We start from the raw sequence: 16,417 nt of genomic DNA on the forward strand, positions 1-16,417 counted from the left end.
ATGTTTGGAAATGCCAGCACTGGCCTTCCCTCTATAGAATAAGTTAATGATGCCCTTTGATATGTTTAGCTTTTAAAGGCTCTAACAGAGGGAAAATTAGTGTCATTCAGTATCACGATAATGGGAAAGGCAGACTCCATGGGTCCGGATTGGGCTAGTCTCAGATATTCCTAGCGTATATACCCTTTTGTAGGACAAAATACTGTGGGAAGAGCTGGGTTTTCCTCTAACGTAACCCTTTTTTTCCTGTACTCACAGATCCCCTTGAAGAAGAATGGCTCCTGGAAATAGCTCTTTTGTGACTGAATTCATTCTGTTGGGATTAACAGACTAACCAGATCTCCAGCTACCCCTGTTCTTCCTGTTTCTAGTAATGTATATGGTCACTGTGCTGGGAAATATGGGTTTGATAACTCTAATTGGGCTGAATTCACACCTACACACTCCCATGTACTTTTTTCTGTTTAATTTGTCTTTAATAGACCTCTGTTATTCTTCTGTGATTACACCCAAAATACACCTAACTTTGTATCAAAGAATATTATCTCCTACATGGGATGCATGACCCAGCTCTACTTTTTCTCTTTTTTTGTCATTTCTGAATGCTATATGCTGACATCAATGGCCTATGATCCGCTATGTGGCCATCTGTAACCCACTTTTGTATAATGTTACCAGGTCCCCTAAAGTGTGTTCCAGCCTTATGCTTGCTTCATACTTGACGGCATTTTCTGGTGCCATGGCCCACACTGGATGCATGCTGAGGTTACTCTGTGATGCAAACACCATGAACCATTATTTTTGTGACCTCCTCCCTCTGCTCCAGCTCTCCTACATGAGCACCAACATCAATGAGCTGGTAAATTTCATTGTGGTGGGCATCAACATCATTGTGCCTAGTGTTCCCATCTCTGTCTGTTATGGTTTTATCCTCTCCAGCATGCTCCGCGTCAGCTCCATGGAGGGCAGGTCCAAAGCCTTCAGCACCTGCAGTTCCCACATAATTACTGTTTCTCTCTTTTTTGGATCATGTTCATTTATGTATCTCAAACCATCTGGGTCTATGGATGAGAGAAAAATTTCCTCTGTCTTTTATGCTAATATGGTTCCCACAATGAACCCTTTAATCTACAGTTTGAGGAACAAAGATGTTAAAATTGTTCTGAGAAAAACCCTGAGTAGGAGAAAGTGTTGATCAGAAGCAGTGTCTTTGTACATGTAGTTTAGGACTGATAGATTCTGCTTGTTTTATTACAATAGTTTAAGTGAAAGCCTTCTTATGCTATATCTTTGTTACCATGGCAAAGGAGATTTGAGTCTTCTCTCCACTTGTCTTCAATTTTTTAATAGTAGATCTTCCTTCCTCATCATTTCACAATTTCTTCTCCTTGTCACCATTTTACCTGTTCAAGAATAACATTAAAGAATAAATTTATCTCTGCTTTTTGCATTGTCATTATGGAGTTTCTTTTACTCTCTTGGAAAAAGGTAAATGGTTCTGCAAATGATCAAGTAAAGTAACATTAGTGTGATGTTGTGCCATTGGGAAGTTTCTATCTGCCACTTATAATGTGCTATTGGAATCAGGATCCGATGCTCTGCTTCTACTCCTTTCTTTACATCCTCCACTGGCCAGGAATGTGCCCCCTTTAAATGTCAGTGTTTCACAGATATAGCAGATTATATAAAATCTATAAAATATAATCTACTTTCTGGCTGTAAACACTATGCATTAAGCTTCTTTTGGCAGAGACTTCATATTTACCTTTGTGAATTTGAAACTGACACATAATAGATCGTCAATGTATATTTATTGTATAGACATGGTACCAAAGCTCAGAGAAGTTAATGATCGAAGTCATATAGCATCTTAACGTAAAAACCTGGATACTGTTAGGCTCCTGATTTCCAGTCCACTACTCTTCAAAGAATACTTTTCATCTACTTCATCTTATTATTTTTATTTCAGTAATCATGAAATATGTGAAAATTTTTCTGTTTTGAAAGTTGACTGTGCTTTGTTGGATTGTATACAATTGTCTTTCAGTGTAGAGGTTTTAGTTTTTTGGTTTAGGAAAAAAGTTTGATGGTTCTTTTTCTTGTAAAAGAAAAGTCCTATCGGGCTAAGATAGTTGAGGGATGATTGGCTTAAATAGGGAGCTGACTTTTTCTGAAAAATGAAAAAAAAAAAGATTTTAGAATGTTTGCAAGTGCTTGAAATTCAGAGAATAAGGCATGGGAGAGGAAGGAGCCCAGCAACAGACCGTGAAGCCAGGACTCAAAAAACTGATGACCAATAAACAGGAAGTCCCTCTGTAGAGAAAGGACCATGAGATTAAAACTGCATTACAATTTGAATTTATACCCTGTTCTTTAGATACTGTAATTATCCTCCACTGTCCATAAAGCTTTGATAAAACTTACCATGTGCCATGACCATACATTAATAGTGTTTTTGGGGATGAAGGTCAAAATTGGTGACCACATTTGGAGGGAACCATGAAAAGAAAGAACAGCAACTTCAGGAGATAAAATAGTGTGTGGTAATCAAAACTCAACTTAGGATGAAGGAATTTAAAAAGTGAAATAATGGGAAAAAGAAAGCCCTTTCTATGACTTTCATTTCCTTTCTGGAAGGCCTTAAAAATATTATGGAAACCACAAGACTTGTCTGGATAAGAAAAAAGTTAAACCCATAGGGTTGGAGGACCTGAGAACAACTAAATCATTCCTGTTTTTGTTGTCTTCCATATGCTACTTCCCTATGGATTTTAAGGTAGAAAAACCTCAAATTGCAGCTGGGAGAACAATGACAACTTGAAAAGAATATTTAGTGAATAATGCAAATTGTGATGATTTCTTTTCTGTAATAGGATGTTGGATTATTTTTCTTTTGAGAAAGATAAAAAGGTAACTACTATAAAAATCCTTAATCAAGTGATAATTTAAATATTTCTAAGATAACTTTAAGAATATTTACTATTTTACCAGTTTTCTAATGTCCCCAAGATTTAAGGATTGTGAAATTTAACATAACTGGTTTGTGGGCTTGTTTGTTTTTTAGATGTTCAGTATTGCTAAATTTTTGACTTATGGTTTTAAGTGACCACTCATACCACATCCCCTGATCACATATCAACATGCTTGATTTTCACTTAACAAGTTCTATTTATATACAATAGTTGATCTTGGCTGGAGTTTTCCTTTTGCTTTTCTTTTACTTACTATCTGTTTTGATAAAATTAATTTTCCTGATTGAAAAAAAGTGTATGTCAAAAACTACGTAATATCCACGCTATTTGGGAACCTTTGTAGACGTTGCAGAGGTGCACCCATTCTGTTATATATTTTATCATCATTTTAGTTGGTCACATGTGTGTCTTAAATCTGTTCACTAATCTTTCACACACACACACACATATAAGAATTTTGTACCTACATGTGCCTAGCAATGTGTAGCCTTGGGCTATATGTCACAAATATAAATAAATCACAGTAAGAGAAAGATGTAAATGCAGATTTTCATAACGCAACAAAGTAGAGCTACATGCTACATATAGATAGATTCTAAAATCAGTCTTATATAGTTAAAATTACTTCTTAAAATTTATTTTGTTGAATTAGTGTCCATGTTGGGGTCAGATGTGGGATTTTTCACTAAATGTGGTATAATTGGTTTGTCTCTCGAGCATTGAGACATTTCACTGTATTATGAGCTGAGCACTGGATGAAGTAGTTGGTTTATACACAGGGCTTTGTAGTACAAATTATGCCCCTTTAAACAGTAAAATTGCACTCAAGTGTGGGGTAGTTTTACATTCTGAGACAGAGACTCGCATCCTCCTCAGTGAGTGGGAAGGCTGGGACAATCACCTGGGCTGTTTCAAGTCTGTCTCTGACATCAAGTTAAATTAAACCACTTTATTTTTTATTCATTTATTTTTTAAACCACTTTAAATATTAATAGAGAGGTTAATATAAATATTAATATAACATCTATAAAATGTGTTTCAGTTTTTCCTGCAATGTCACATTTCTAAGTGCATGTATTCGCCAGGGAATTAATGTGAGAAAGTCACGAGAGGGAATCTTAGTTCTCATTTAATAGATGATGAAATTGATTCTCAGATATGTTCACAATTAGTTCAAGATCACAACTTTTAAGTGATCGACCTGAGATTAGGACTTTGGTGTTTTGATTCTAAATCTATCAAGATATTGTTATCAATATTATACAAAATACTCCCTACTGTAAATATCAGTGAAACATGACCAATGGTTTTAGTGAATAAAAATGCTTCACAACACAAATAAAAGCAAATGCTAAAATAAGAAAAATCAAGAAAGTATCTCTCACGTTTTATATTTGACAGCTCTTTTGCTAATTTAGAATGTGTGAATATGTTCTCATTTTACACTAGCCTATACAGTAAATGGACATACAGAATCGTAGACAATAGTAATCATTTCCACATTCTCTTCCTCCTTCTTGGGTTGGATGCAGATGACCATGAGGACCTACTTAAGTGGTGAAGCTATAAAGAAAAGCCAGAGAGTGATTGCAACAGAGTCAAGATGGAGAATGGAAGAATAAATGGAGCTACTATCAAGCAGGGGCACATAGAGGGCTCTGGGATGTTGACAATATTCTATTTTAGATCTACATCATTGTTATAAGCTGTTCATTTTATGTAATGGTTGAAGTAGATTTTGTAGACTTTGATATGTATTTATGCTAAATTTCACAATAAATTAAGATTACAAAATTTAGCTTTTGCCTCTACTTAAAGTAAATATTGAGCTAATCCATAAGCAAAGACTGAGAATAAAAGCCTAAATACACACGAACAGTCTTCCTAGTACAGAATGGCTCACACAGAAGAAAGCAGCAGAGGTGGACTAATGTACGGAGTAACCCGGGCCAGAACCGTCCAGGGCAGAAACAATCCCTTTACCACACTCAGTGAAGAATTTCCACCAGTGTCTGTGGGAGGAAGAAGGTCAATGTACAATCCCATTGTATAGATTTGTAGTAGGTTATATGTCATTATTATTGTTTACGTGAATGTAAAGAGGGTGTAGTTCTCATTTCACATTACATAATTTCATTTTCTTAACCCTTTCTACTTTCTTCACAAAGTCTTTCTTTGAAGAAATTCTTCAGGCATTATTTTTGATATCTGTAATGAAAAAATATGAAATATAGAAATATGGAAATGTTTAGGCATAGAGAAAAGACTGTGCTTCAATCATTAGAGGAATTATAAACCACAATGACTGAATCAGAACCAGGTATCACAATTGTAATTCCAGTTTAGATATAACTCAGCAATAAGTACCTGTGTTGAGTCCCAGAACATTGGGTTAGAGCATTTATAACTCACCTTCCTGGATAAGCATTGCTCCTGGAAATCAGGATAGACCTGAGTCTGAAGATGAAGTCAGGCTGGCTCAGTTAAGTAAAGGGGAGTGTGAAGAAGACGTTGAGCCTTAGTCATTGTGTGTATATATTCATAATGCATTTTTTGTAGGATTTATCTTTCTAAAAATAGGTCACAGCAATGGGAATTTGCCATGTTTAGGGGATTTTTCAGTGTTTTTTTTCCCTTTTAATAAGCTTTCTGGTCCTTTCTCACTCTCTTTTACTACTGGGGTTTCTATAATGTGTATATTGATCCCCTTGATAGTGTCCAATAGGTCCCTTAAGCTTTCTTCACTAATTTTCATTCGTTTTTGTTTTGCCCCTCTGACTGAACAATTTTCAATGACACTTTTTAAAATTCAAAGATGTTTTCTTGTGTTAGATCTAGTTTTCTGTTGAACCCCCTCTAGTAAATTTTTAAGTTCAGTTGTATTCTTCAGCGCCATGGTCTCTGTTTAGTATTTTTAAGTTTTCTGTCTCTTTGTTGACATTTTCACCCAGTTCTTGTATTGTTCTCTGACTACAGTGAGCATCAACACGATATTTATTTTGAATTCTCTATCCGATAAATCTCATACGTCCATTGCATTAGTGTCAGTTTGTGGAGATTTATCCTGTTCCTTTTTGGAAAATATTTTGATGTGTCATTTTCATGAACTCTCTGCATTGGTGTCTGCACATTAGACAAAACAGCCACCTGTCCTAATCTTCAGGGACCATCTCTGTGCTGGATAAGATCCACACTAATAAGCCTGGCTAGAGACTGGAGGCCTCTTAAACTTTGTGTTCGTCCAACCCGCCTTCTTTGTTCCTAGCGACCCCTCAGGCATGCAGAGTGAGCCAGGTCCCATCAGTGCTCTAAAATAAGCAAGACTGAAGCCTATTCCTCAGGCGACCCCATATAATTTGGATAATTCATGCATGGAGCACCTTTCCCCTTCACCAGGGAGAAGCTGGAAGAAAACAGTTTTCAATGCTAACTCTGTGCTGAGGCAGGGGGAGGAGCTATGACAACTTTCAGCCCAAACCACCATCTTGGTTCTCTCTCACCATAGGCAGCTAAATTATACTGTGTTCTGTGTTCCTCAGCTTTCTGACACAGGCTATCCAGAAGCCAGTCTTCTGGACAGCACCAAGAAAAGTTGGGACATTGGAGGCATACTGCACCTCTTCCTCTCCCCCAGGAAGAAGCTAGGAAATGAAGGATTTTGATCCAATCACAAGGTGCTGTGTAAGGATAGATATTAAGAGAAGAGGACATCTTGAAGCTTGAACTGGGTGCAAGACCCCTTACCTAGTATCTCGATTTCTCACAAAGGGAATCTGTACATGAATCGTTTTTGAATCAACAAGTTCTTGAGGGTAGGAGTTTCCAGGGCTTCCTCTTGTGCCATCGTATGAAGGAAATGGGAGTTTAGTTTTGGCTCTTCCTCAGGGCATGTACACTCCCTATAGTGAAGGGAAAACTTGAGTAAAATTTTGGGTCCCTAGGGAACTAAAGACAGATTATGGCCCTGCATGTAATCACAATTCCCTAGTTCCCTCATTACACCTAGAATCTGTTCCCTGGGGAAGAGACTGAGCAAGCTTCTGTCCTGTTGATAACTGAATGCATTGCATCATTACACTTTAGATCTTCTGTGTCCTTCAAAGAAGCAAAATTGTAACAATAAAGATTGTTTATTTTTGTCTGCTTGAGAAGACTGAAAGTCATAATCAGAACTTATGATCTACAGTTTTGAAGGATTTCCAGGGCAAATCAGAAATTTAGTGTGGGCTGCATCCTCTTAGAATCAAAGGAACCAAACCTCAGAGCCTGAAGTTGCCCTTCCAGGACCACAGGGGTAACAACAATGATAAGGAAGCACCAACATTTTTTAGCCTAAGGAGGGTCATTTTTTGAATTCCATTTATATTAATGTTCTCCTTTTCAAGATGGAAGTCCAAGGATCTAGGATACGCTACTTTGTTTTCTGTTATTGCAGTCCTGAGACTCAAGTAAAATTGGTAAAAGTATTTCTTGAGGGGGGCTCAGGAAGGATCAGAGATGGATTAGGGGTCTCAAGGGATGCATCATATCAGTCAGTAAGTTCCCTCTCCATGGATGGAACTATCAGCCTTCTAGCTTTACTGCTTTTACTCCGTGGCATGAGGCAGTAACTTAACCTCTTCTAGACTCTGGTCTCTTATTTTTGGATTAGAAACATTGCTCTCATTTCCATCCCAACAGTTCTAATCCGCATTAGAGGCCAGCACCAGGTAGCTAGGGTCACTGCCTTCAATTTTACTGGTGAGGGAAATGTTCAAGTGAATGAAGAAATGTTGAGACGAGACAAGGATCATTCTGACCAAGTACCAACTTCTCCTTTTTCTCTTTGGTTTTCCCAGCAGTAATTATTGTATGGAAGCAGTATCCTTCATGCTGTAGGCAAAGTTTTGATGCCCTTTGCTTTATTTAGCTTATAAAGACTCGAATAAGGGAAAGTCCTTGTCACTCAGTAGTAGTTCTCGTTGTTATGGGAATTAATATCACAGTACCCAGTACTATCATCCTAGGTTCTTACATCTTTATCATCACTAGCATCATTCACATCAAATCCACTTAAGGAAGATCAAAAGACTTCAGTACCCGTAGTTCCCACATCATTACTCTTTTTTTTGGATCAGCAGCTTTCATGTATCTTAAATATTCATCACCTGGATCTATGGAGCAGGAAAATCTTCTGTTTTCTATACAAATGTGGAGACCATGTTCAATCCCTTGATCTAGAGTATGAGGAACAAGGATATCAAAGTTGTACTGAGGAAAGCCCTGATTAAAATCCAGAAGAGAAACATGTTCTAATTAGAAGCAGGAATAATGTAAAGTCATTCAACTTTTTGTTTAATTTTTATTGGTGTTTTTCCAAGTTGAGATTTGTCTATAACCATGTTGCTTCTACAGATTATGTTATTTGTAGTGTCATAGACCTGTCTTATCATTTCCCTTATAGCTTATCTTGTCTCAATTTTTGCTTCTATCACCTTCATCTTGCACCAGTTTACTACATAACTAATAGCATCTTCATAAAAGGAACAATTGCACTAATTTTTTTTTTTTTGTGAGGAGGACTAGCCCTGAGCTAACATCTGATGCCAATCCTCTCCTTTTTTCTTCAGGAAGACTGGCCCTGGGCTAACATCCATGCCCATCTTCCTCTACTTTATATGAGACGGTGCCACAGCATGGCTTATCAAGCAGTGCGTCAGTGCACGCCCAGGATCCGAACCTGCGAACCCCGGGCCACAATTAACCGCTGAGCCACCAGGCGGCCCCCATGTACTAATTTTTTAAATTATTTTTTCAAACTCCTTTTGTCTCCTGGGCTATTCTGAATCTGAACAAATATGGTGAGTTTCATAAATACACAAAGTTAAAATTAGAGCTTGCTGATCTAGACACAGAAGTGCCAAACACAGAAGAATTCTCATTCTTAACAGTATTGTTACTGGTACAAATAGGCAGAAGGATTCAAAGAAATATCTTCATAGCTAATTGTGTATACGCCTCAAAGCAGGATCAGATCCCCTGATGTTGTCTTTTTGTTCTATTTTTCTTACCACTTTTCCATTTATTATTCTGATTTTTCTTATTCTCTTTGAGAACAGGAAAATCTGTTCCACTTATCACCTACTTCTGAGTGCTTCTGTCAGCCCAATGAAATGTGTTTAATATTCAAAAAAATGCATATAACTCCACTGTTTATTGCCAAGCACAGCATTAAGAAAGGATGATTAGAGGAATAATGCGTATGTATCTCAAGATCCAATAATGGGGATGGGTAGTGTATTATAAAACCTGCATTCATTACTATCTAAAATGACAGCGCATATTTTGAAAAACATCATATAGTTCTTACTGCAAAGTTTGTTTTTTACCACTCATGGAAAATACTACACATAGGGTTAGGAGAATCATGTTAACCATTGTTTTACTTATTTAGTGAGGTTTATCATGAATAAAAGTGTATATTAATGATAAACTATATTTCTAGAAACATTTTGTGAAATTACTTAAACCTTGTCTCACCAAGAAGACAATAAATACATTTAACTAGGTGCTTTTTGCTATGAATTCCCTATTTCTGCAATGATTTTTCTGTTTATATATTTAGAATATCAAACAAGTGGAGGGTCGAGAAATGCTTGTCAAATTGAATTATATTGTTTGAATAACAACAATAATAAATTTAATGTTATAAATAATAAAATATAATAATAAATAACAATAACAAGTCAGAAAGAACTTTGGGGTATAATTTCTTTTTGGGAGTAGAACGTGGCATCCACAGAGAGGTGCTGCTAACTGCTGCTCAAGAGAACCAGTTGTGGGGAACATCATTCACTGAAAGTCTATAGCTCATGCTCCTTTGGAAACACCACAGTGTTCAGGCAGAGTCCATACTTACTGGGAGATGTCCTCAGCCAATGGTTTAGCATAATTTTCACATAGGAGCTGACCAATTTCTGTGTGACACAGGTTTCTTCTGATAGGCAGTCTTTCTTTAGGGACTTGCTATCATCCTGACTGAGACTTTTTAGAACTGCACTGTGATCTGAGATTATCTTACTCAATCCTTCTTTCTCTGTCTCCTTTCTTAGGCGTCACATTTTCATTTTGGTCTGAAGAATTTATTGCTGACTCCCACTCCCTCTCATTTTATCCTTCACAGGCATTTACCACAATAAATGTCTTGCAAGTCTAATCATTTCTTGGAATCTATTTCTTGGGGAGCTCTAAATGACACAGTGGACTTACACTAAGAGATTTTAAAACCCAGTTTTAGGTTCTGATAATCAAGACCAATTGGTTTTGTTACACAGCAAGACAAATAAATCCATAGGACAGAATAGAATATTCAAAAACAGATCCTCACTTACAGAGTCAATTGATTTTTGACCAAGGAACTAAATAAATCCATGGGTAAAAGAAAATCTTCTAAGCCATTGATGCTGGAAATACTACCTATTCATGAGGAAAACAATGAACTTTGATCTCTATCTCACTCCATACACAAAAATTAATTTTACATGGATCAAAACTATACACATAAAGCTTAAACATAAATCTTCTAGAAGAAAACAGAAAAGTATATTGGTGTAGGCATAGATTTCTTAGACATATTCTAAACCTAAAAGAAAGCACTAAACCTTAAAGAAAGAAAAAGATATAATGAAATTCATTTATATTAGAACATCTATTTATCAAAAAATATTCATGGGCAAGCTACAGACTAGAAGAATATTTGTAATACATATATCTGATGAAAGTTTTATATCTAGAGTATATAACAATAATTAAAAGATATCTCAATGATAAAAAGACCATCTCATAAATGGACAAATAATTTGAAAGACAAATCTCAAAGGAAAGTGTGCAATTGCCAACAAGCACATGAAAATATGTCTAACTTGCTGCAACTTTTATATACATAGTCAGTAGGTGGACAAAACTGCCTTACCAACTGTACCATCCTCCCTCACTTCATTACTTGGGCTGTGCCCCTTGAGTTGTCAGGCCTTCTTGTTGATCTTCTTCCATTTTGGACCCTGCACCCTCTGGGTAGACCCTCTACTTCAGAGGTCAAAGTACTAGCTGTGGGGAACCTCCAAACACTCCATTAATCCAAGCACCAATCCTATAGAGCTTCTTCTCTGAGATTCTAGAATCTAGATAACGTTCTTCTTTCTGTTTGTACCACTAGTTATGGGAGTGGTAGCTATTAGTCCCGTATTTATATTTTCTTTATATTTTAGAAAATATATACATAAATATTGGTCTTTATATTTTCTCTGTTTCATTTTTTTGCTCTTTCCTCCTTATAATGTCTGTATATCCAATTCTTTTTAAAAAATATCCTCTGTAGGAAGTACATAGTATGCTATTTTTTTGGACTGGAATTTGTCTGATACAGGGGACACATTTTATGTGATTTAGATGGATCGACTTGCCCATCTCACAAGACATAACCCTGTGCAATCAGCACATCCCAAACCCCAGTGACAGTAATTAGTCAGAAATAGCTATTTGACTATTGTCTTTTTTGCCGAAATTATTTATAATGAACTTTTTTTCCTCCTTGGAGTTACTGAATTAGTAAGATTAAATATAGGATTCGGGCAGTCTTATTTTCACTACATGGGAAGTGCCCATCTGAGATTAAAATGGAGTAGAAGAAAGCAGAACAAAAAGTAGGGAGAGACACAAACCCCCATGAACGATTGGTGCTGTCCATTCAAATAAGAGGCCATGTATATCCCTGCCTTACCAGTTTCATACACTTTTTTGGTGTATGTTGGTTCATCTAGGCACAATATGAGTTACAGGCATGACACATTTCTTCTAGTCTGAATGTGATATCCAAGTCCCCAGCATTCCCTGATGGCAATTTGAGTCAGCAAAATGTCTGGCTTAGCACTATAAATCAACAGGCTTATTTTATAAGTTAACTTTACATTCTTTTGATCTACTGGCAAAAAATATCAATTTTTTAAGTTAAAATCACAATCCACATAAAACTAAAATGATTAAAAATAAAATAGTGATATTTTAAATTAATAAAATTAGAAATTTTGAAGTAAAAATTGTTTCAATATATTAAGCATTTTTAAAGACAACTTTCAGATATTCGAATAAATATATCTTTAAATTGATGAATTTCTTGAAGATATGAATAGTGTCATATATGGCTTTATTATCCTTCTGTATGTGCTTCATAAACACAATTGTAATTGGGAAAAAGTTTGTTTCATTTGTATGGAATCTCCATATGAATACATGTTAAGACATAGAGACTAGAGCATAGCCTAGATAGATGCTTTGGGACGGCAAGAGTGGAACGTGTCTGATGGGACGGTATGTATCATGCGTTGGCTGGAGGCAACAATGGTCAACCAAGTGAGGCATTCGCTGCTTTATTTCAACAGCCCAACCAAAAAGGTGCTCCACCACCTGTCACCAGCAACCGCTACCACCTGCAGAGGGACAGTGCCCATTGTGGACAAAAGGCCTATGATGCTGCTGGAGGAGTTTGTTTCGGGTGCCCAGAGAGCACAGTGCTCAGCCTTAGGTGCTGCAGTCTGTGGTGGTGGGAGGCCAGGCAGGGAAACCTGACGTTCACTGCTCTAGGCAGATGCCCCAATCTTTGTCTTTCCATTTCAGATACTTCTGTCCATTTCCAGCCACTGTATCATTTTATTGGCATCTAAACTAGTTGCAATGTGATTGCTCTAAGAATGCACAAGCCTTCTGCAAATTAAGGCTTCTTTGTTATTTTGAAACATTTGAAATGAAAAAGTGAAAATGATTCAACGTTTAATTTGTCAATGAAATAAAAGAACTGCTATATTATTTAAGTATAATTTCAATTGCAAAGTTTTAAATGGTGGTAAAAAGCATTTAAATCTCTGTCACTTCTGCATTCAAAATTTCTCACTGATGATGATTATAAAAGAAATTGGAGATATAATTATGAGAAATTCTTGATCAGGAATTGCAAATAACTATTTCAAGCACAAAGCCTGATATAAAGAAATTATGTTCCAGAAGCAGGTACAAATTTTCATTAGAATTATGACTATATTTTACGAATATTATCTAATAAAAAAAATCACGTATCTCTTTTAAGAAAGATATTTTTGACTTTTGAATAATTTACATTAAGATAGTATATAATGAATACATCAGATTTTCTGCTTTTGTCATCAAATATAACATGATATTGAAAAGTTCATAAAACATACATTTTTATTTTAATAAATAATGCAAAAATCTATGTAACCACAAACGGAGTCATAATAGAATATTGTAGAATATTTTACTCAGTGTTTTTAGCTGTTTTCAGTGGGTGGTTACATCCCAATAACCTAGCCCAATAATACCAGATACAAAAGTTGTTAAATATCTTATGTAGTCAACTTTATTCTCAAATTAGATTAAGTGGTCAGGAGACCTTCACTGTATAGTCATACTTTAGGTGGATGTCTTCGCTAATATGCCTTCAAACATGTGTTACAAAAATCACACACTAATTTTCCTTAATAAGTTCTGATAGATCTACTGAATGATATCTTGCTTAAAATATTGGCTCTACAAATCTTTACACAAATAAATTTTACTTATAAATACAACATTTACAAAAATACTTCAAAGTTTATTTAACGAGGCATAGTTTACATACAGGAAAATACACAAATATGAAGTCTACAGCTTGAAAACTTTTACCTAAATATAAAGTCATTTAATCACTACTCAGAAAAAATATGGAACATTTCCATGACTCCAGAAATTTCCCTCATGTCCCTTTTCAGTCAATAGCCAATCCCCATGCACCACTTTAGGTAACCATTGCTCTAATTTCTACCACTTTAGAGCAGTTTTGCCTGTTCTTAAAAATCTTATAAATAAAATCATACTGTTTATACTCTTTTCTGCCTGCTTTCTTTGTTCAACATCATGATTTTTGTATTTCAACCATATTGGTGCATGTATCAGAATATTATTTCCTGAGAATTATCTCATTGAATGTATTTTCCACAATTTACTAATCTATTCTCTCACTGATGGAAATTTGGCTATGATAAACAAAAGTTCAGTGAACATTCTTGTGCAAGTTTTTTAAAAAATTTATTTTAAGAGGTCATGTTGGTTTATAATATTATAAATTTCAGATATGCATCATTATATGTTGACTTCTGTATAGACTGCATTGTGTTCAACACCAAACGTCTAGTTGCCATCCATCACCATACGTATGTGCCCTTTTACCCCTTTTGCCATCCTCCCACCCCACAATTTTTTTTTATATCTGCACTAATTTCTTTGGATATAGAACTAGAAGAGAAATGTCTAGATCAGAGACTACATGTATGTGTAACTTTATTAGAAAACACTAATTTGTTTTCCAAAGTACTTGTACCATTTTTCTCTGCTAACAGGAGTATATGAGTGTTCCCATTGTTTCACATTCACATGTACACTTGGTATTGTTAGTCTTATTAATTTTAGCCATTCTGATATGTATACAGTGGCATCTCATTATAGCTTCAATTTACATTTTCTTTAGGACAAAGGACACTGAGATAAATTTTTTCAAATTCATTAATATTCGAGTCAGTATTGCTTCCTGGAATGATACCTTTAAAAAGTTTGGTACTTATACATTTTAGAAAAAATACTATCTTTGTTCTCAGATGACATGATTGTCTCTGTAAACAATCCCTCAACATTGACAGCAGCAACTACAAAAACAAGCAAGTGAACAAAAACGCCTCCTGGAACTAAGAAGTGACTATAGGAAAGTCACAGGATACAAAGTTAACATACAAAAGTCAATTGTTTTCCTTCATACTAGCAACTGGATAATTGGAATTAGAAATTAAAGACACAATACTATTCATATTAATACACCTACACTCTCCCCCCTAAAAGAAGAAGTACTTAGGTATAAATCTAACAAAATATGTACAAGATCTATATGCGAAAGCTACATGACCCTAATAAAAGTAATCAAAAAGGATCTAAATAAATGGGAAGATATTCCATGTTCATGGATTAGAAGATTCAATAATGTAAGACATTAATTCTTCCCAAATTTACCTATAGATTCAATGTGATCCCAATCAAAATCTCAGCAAGCTTTTGTGGATATCAACAAACTGTCTCTAAAGTTTATATGGAAAGGCAAAAGACCTAGAATATCAAATATAATACTGAAGGAGAACAAAGTTGTAGGACAGACACTATCCAATTTCAAGACTCATTATAAAACAACAGTAATCAAGACAGTGTGGTATTGATGAAAGAAAAGACACATAGACCAATGGATCAGAATAGAGAGCCCAAAATAGACCTACAAAATATAGTCAACTGATCTTTGACAAAAGAGTAAAGGCAATTCAAAGGACAAATGATATTCTTTTTAACAAATGATGCTGGAAAAATCTGATGTCCATAAGCAAAAACATGAATTTAGACACAGACCTTACACATTTCCAAAAAAGGAAACCCTCAAAATAGATCCTAGACCTAATTTAAAATGCAAACTACAAAACTTCTAGAGAATCTCATAAGACAGAATTTAGTTGAATTAGAATTTGGGTTTGGTGATGAGTTTTTAGATGCAACATAAAAGCATGATTCATGAAAGAAAAAATTGATAAGTTAGACTTTATCCAAATTGAAAACTTCTGCTCTGTAAAAGACACTATTAAGAAAATGAAAAGCAAGCCACAGGGAGAGAGAAAATATTTGCAAAACATATCTTATAAAGGACTTGTATCCACAATATACAGAGAATTCTAAAACTCAGCAATAAGTAAACAACTTAATAAAAAAACCCCAAAGATCTGAACAAATACCTCACCTCAAGAAATATGCAGATGAAAAATAAGCATTTGAAAACTTGCTTGACATCATTTGTTTTTAGATAATTTGAAATTAAAATAGCAACAAGAATAACATTTAGAATGACTAAAATTGAAGAACTGACAGTACCAAATGCTCATGAGGATGTGGGGCAACAGGAGCTCTCATTCATTGTTGATTGTAATACAAATGGTACAGCCACTTTGGCAGTTTCTTACAAAAGTAAACATAATCTTAACTTACTATCTAGCAATCATGCTCCTAGATATTTACTCAATTGATTTTAAAGTTCACAGCCACACATAAACCTTCATGTGAATATTTAAAGCAGCTTTATTTATGAATGCCAAAAACTACAAAGAAACAAGATGTTCTTAAAAAGGTGAATGGATCAACATACTATGGTACATTCATATAAGGAAATATTATTCTGAGATAAAAAGAAAGTATCATGCCACAAAAAGACATGGAGCAGCCTTCAGTACATATTTCCAAGGGAAAAAAAAACAGTCTGAAAATCTAGATGCTGTATGTTTCTAATTGTATAACATTCTGGAAAAGGCAAAACTATAGAGACAGCAGAAATATCA

General features: G+C 35.2%; 1 pseudogene; it reads left to right on the forward strand.

Moving 5' to 3' along the window:
• Nucleotides 1-274: 274 nt before the first annotated feature.
• Nucleotides 275-1,195, forward strand: LOC131408170 (olfactory receptor 8B3-like; annotated as a pseudogene).
• Nucleotides 1,196-16,417: the final 15,222 nt, after the last annotated feature.

This window comes from Diceros bicornis, chromosome 7, assembly GCF_020826845.1.
Source record: "Diceros bicornis minor isolate mBicDic1 chromosome 7, mDicBic1.mat.cur, whole genome shotgun sequence".
NCBI classification, from domain to species: domain Eukaryota; kingdom Metazoa; phylum Chordata; class Mammalia; order Perissodactyla; family Rhinocerotidae; genus Diceros; species Diceros bicornis.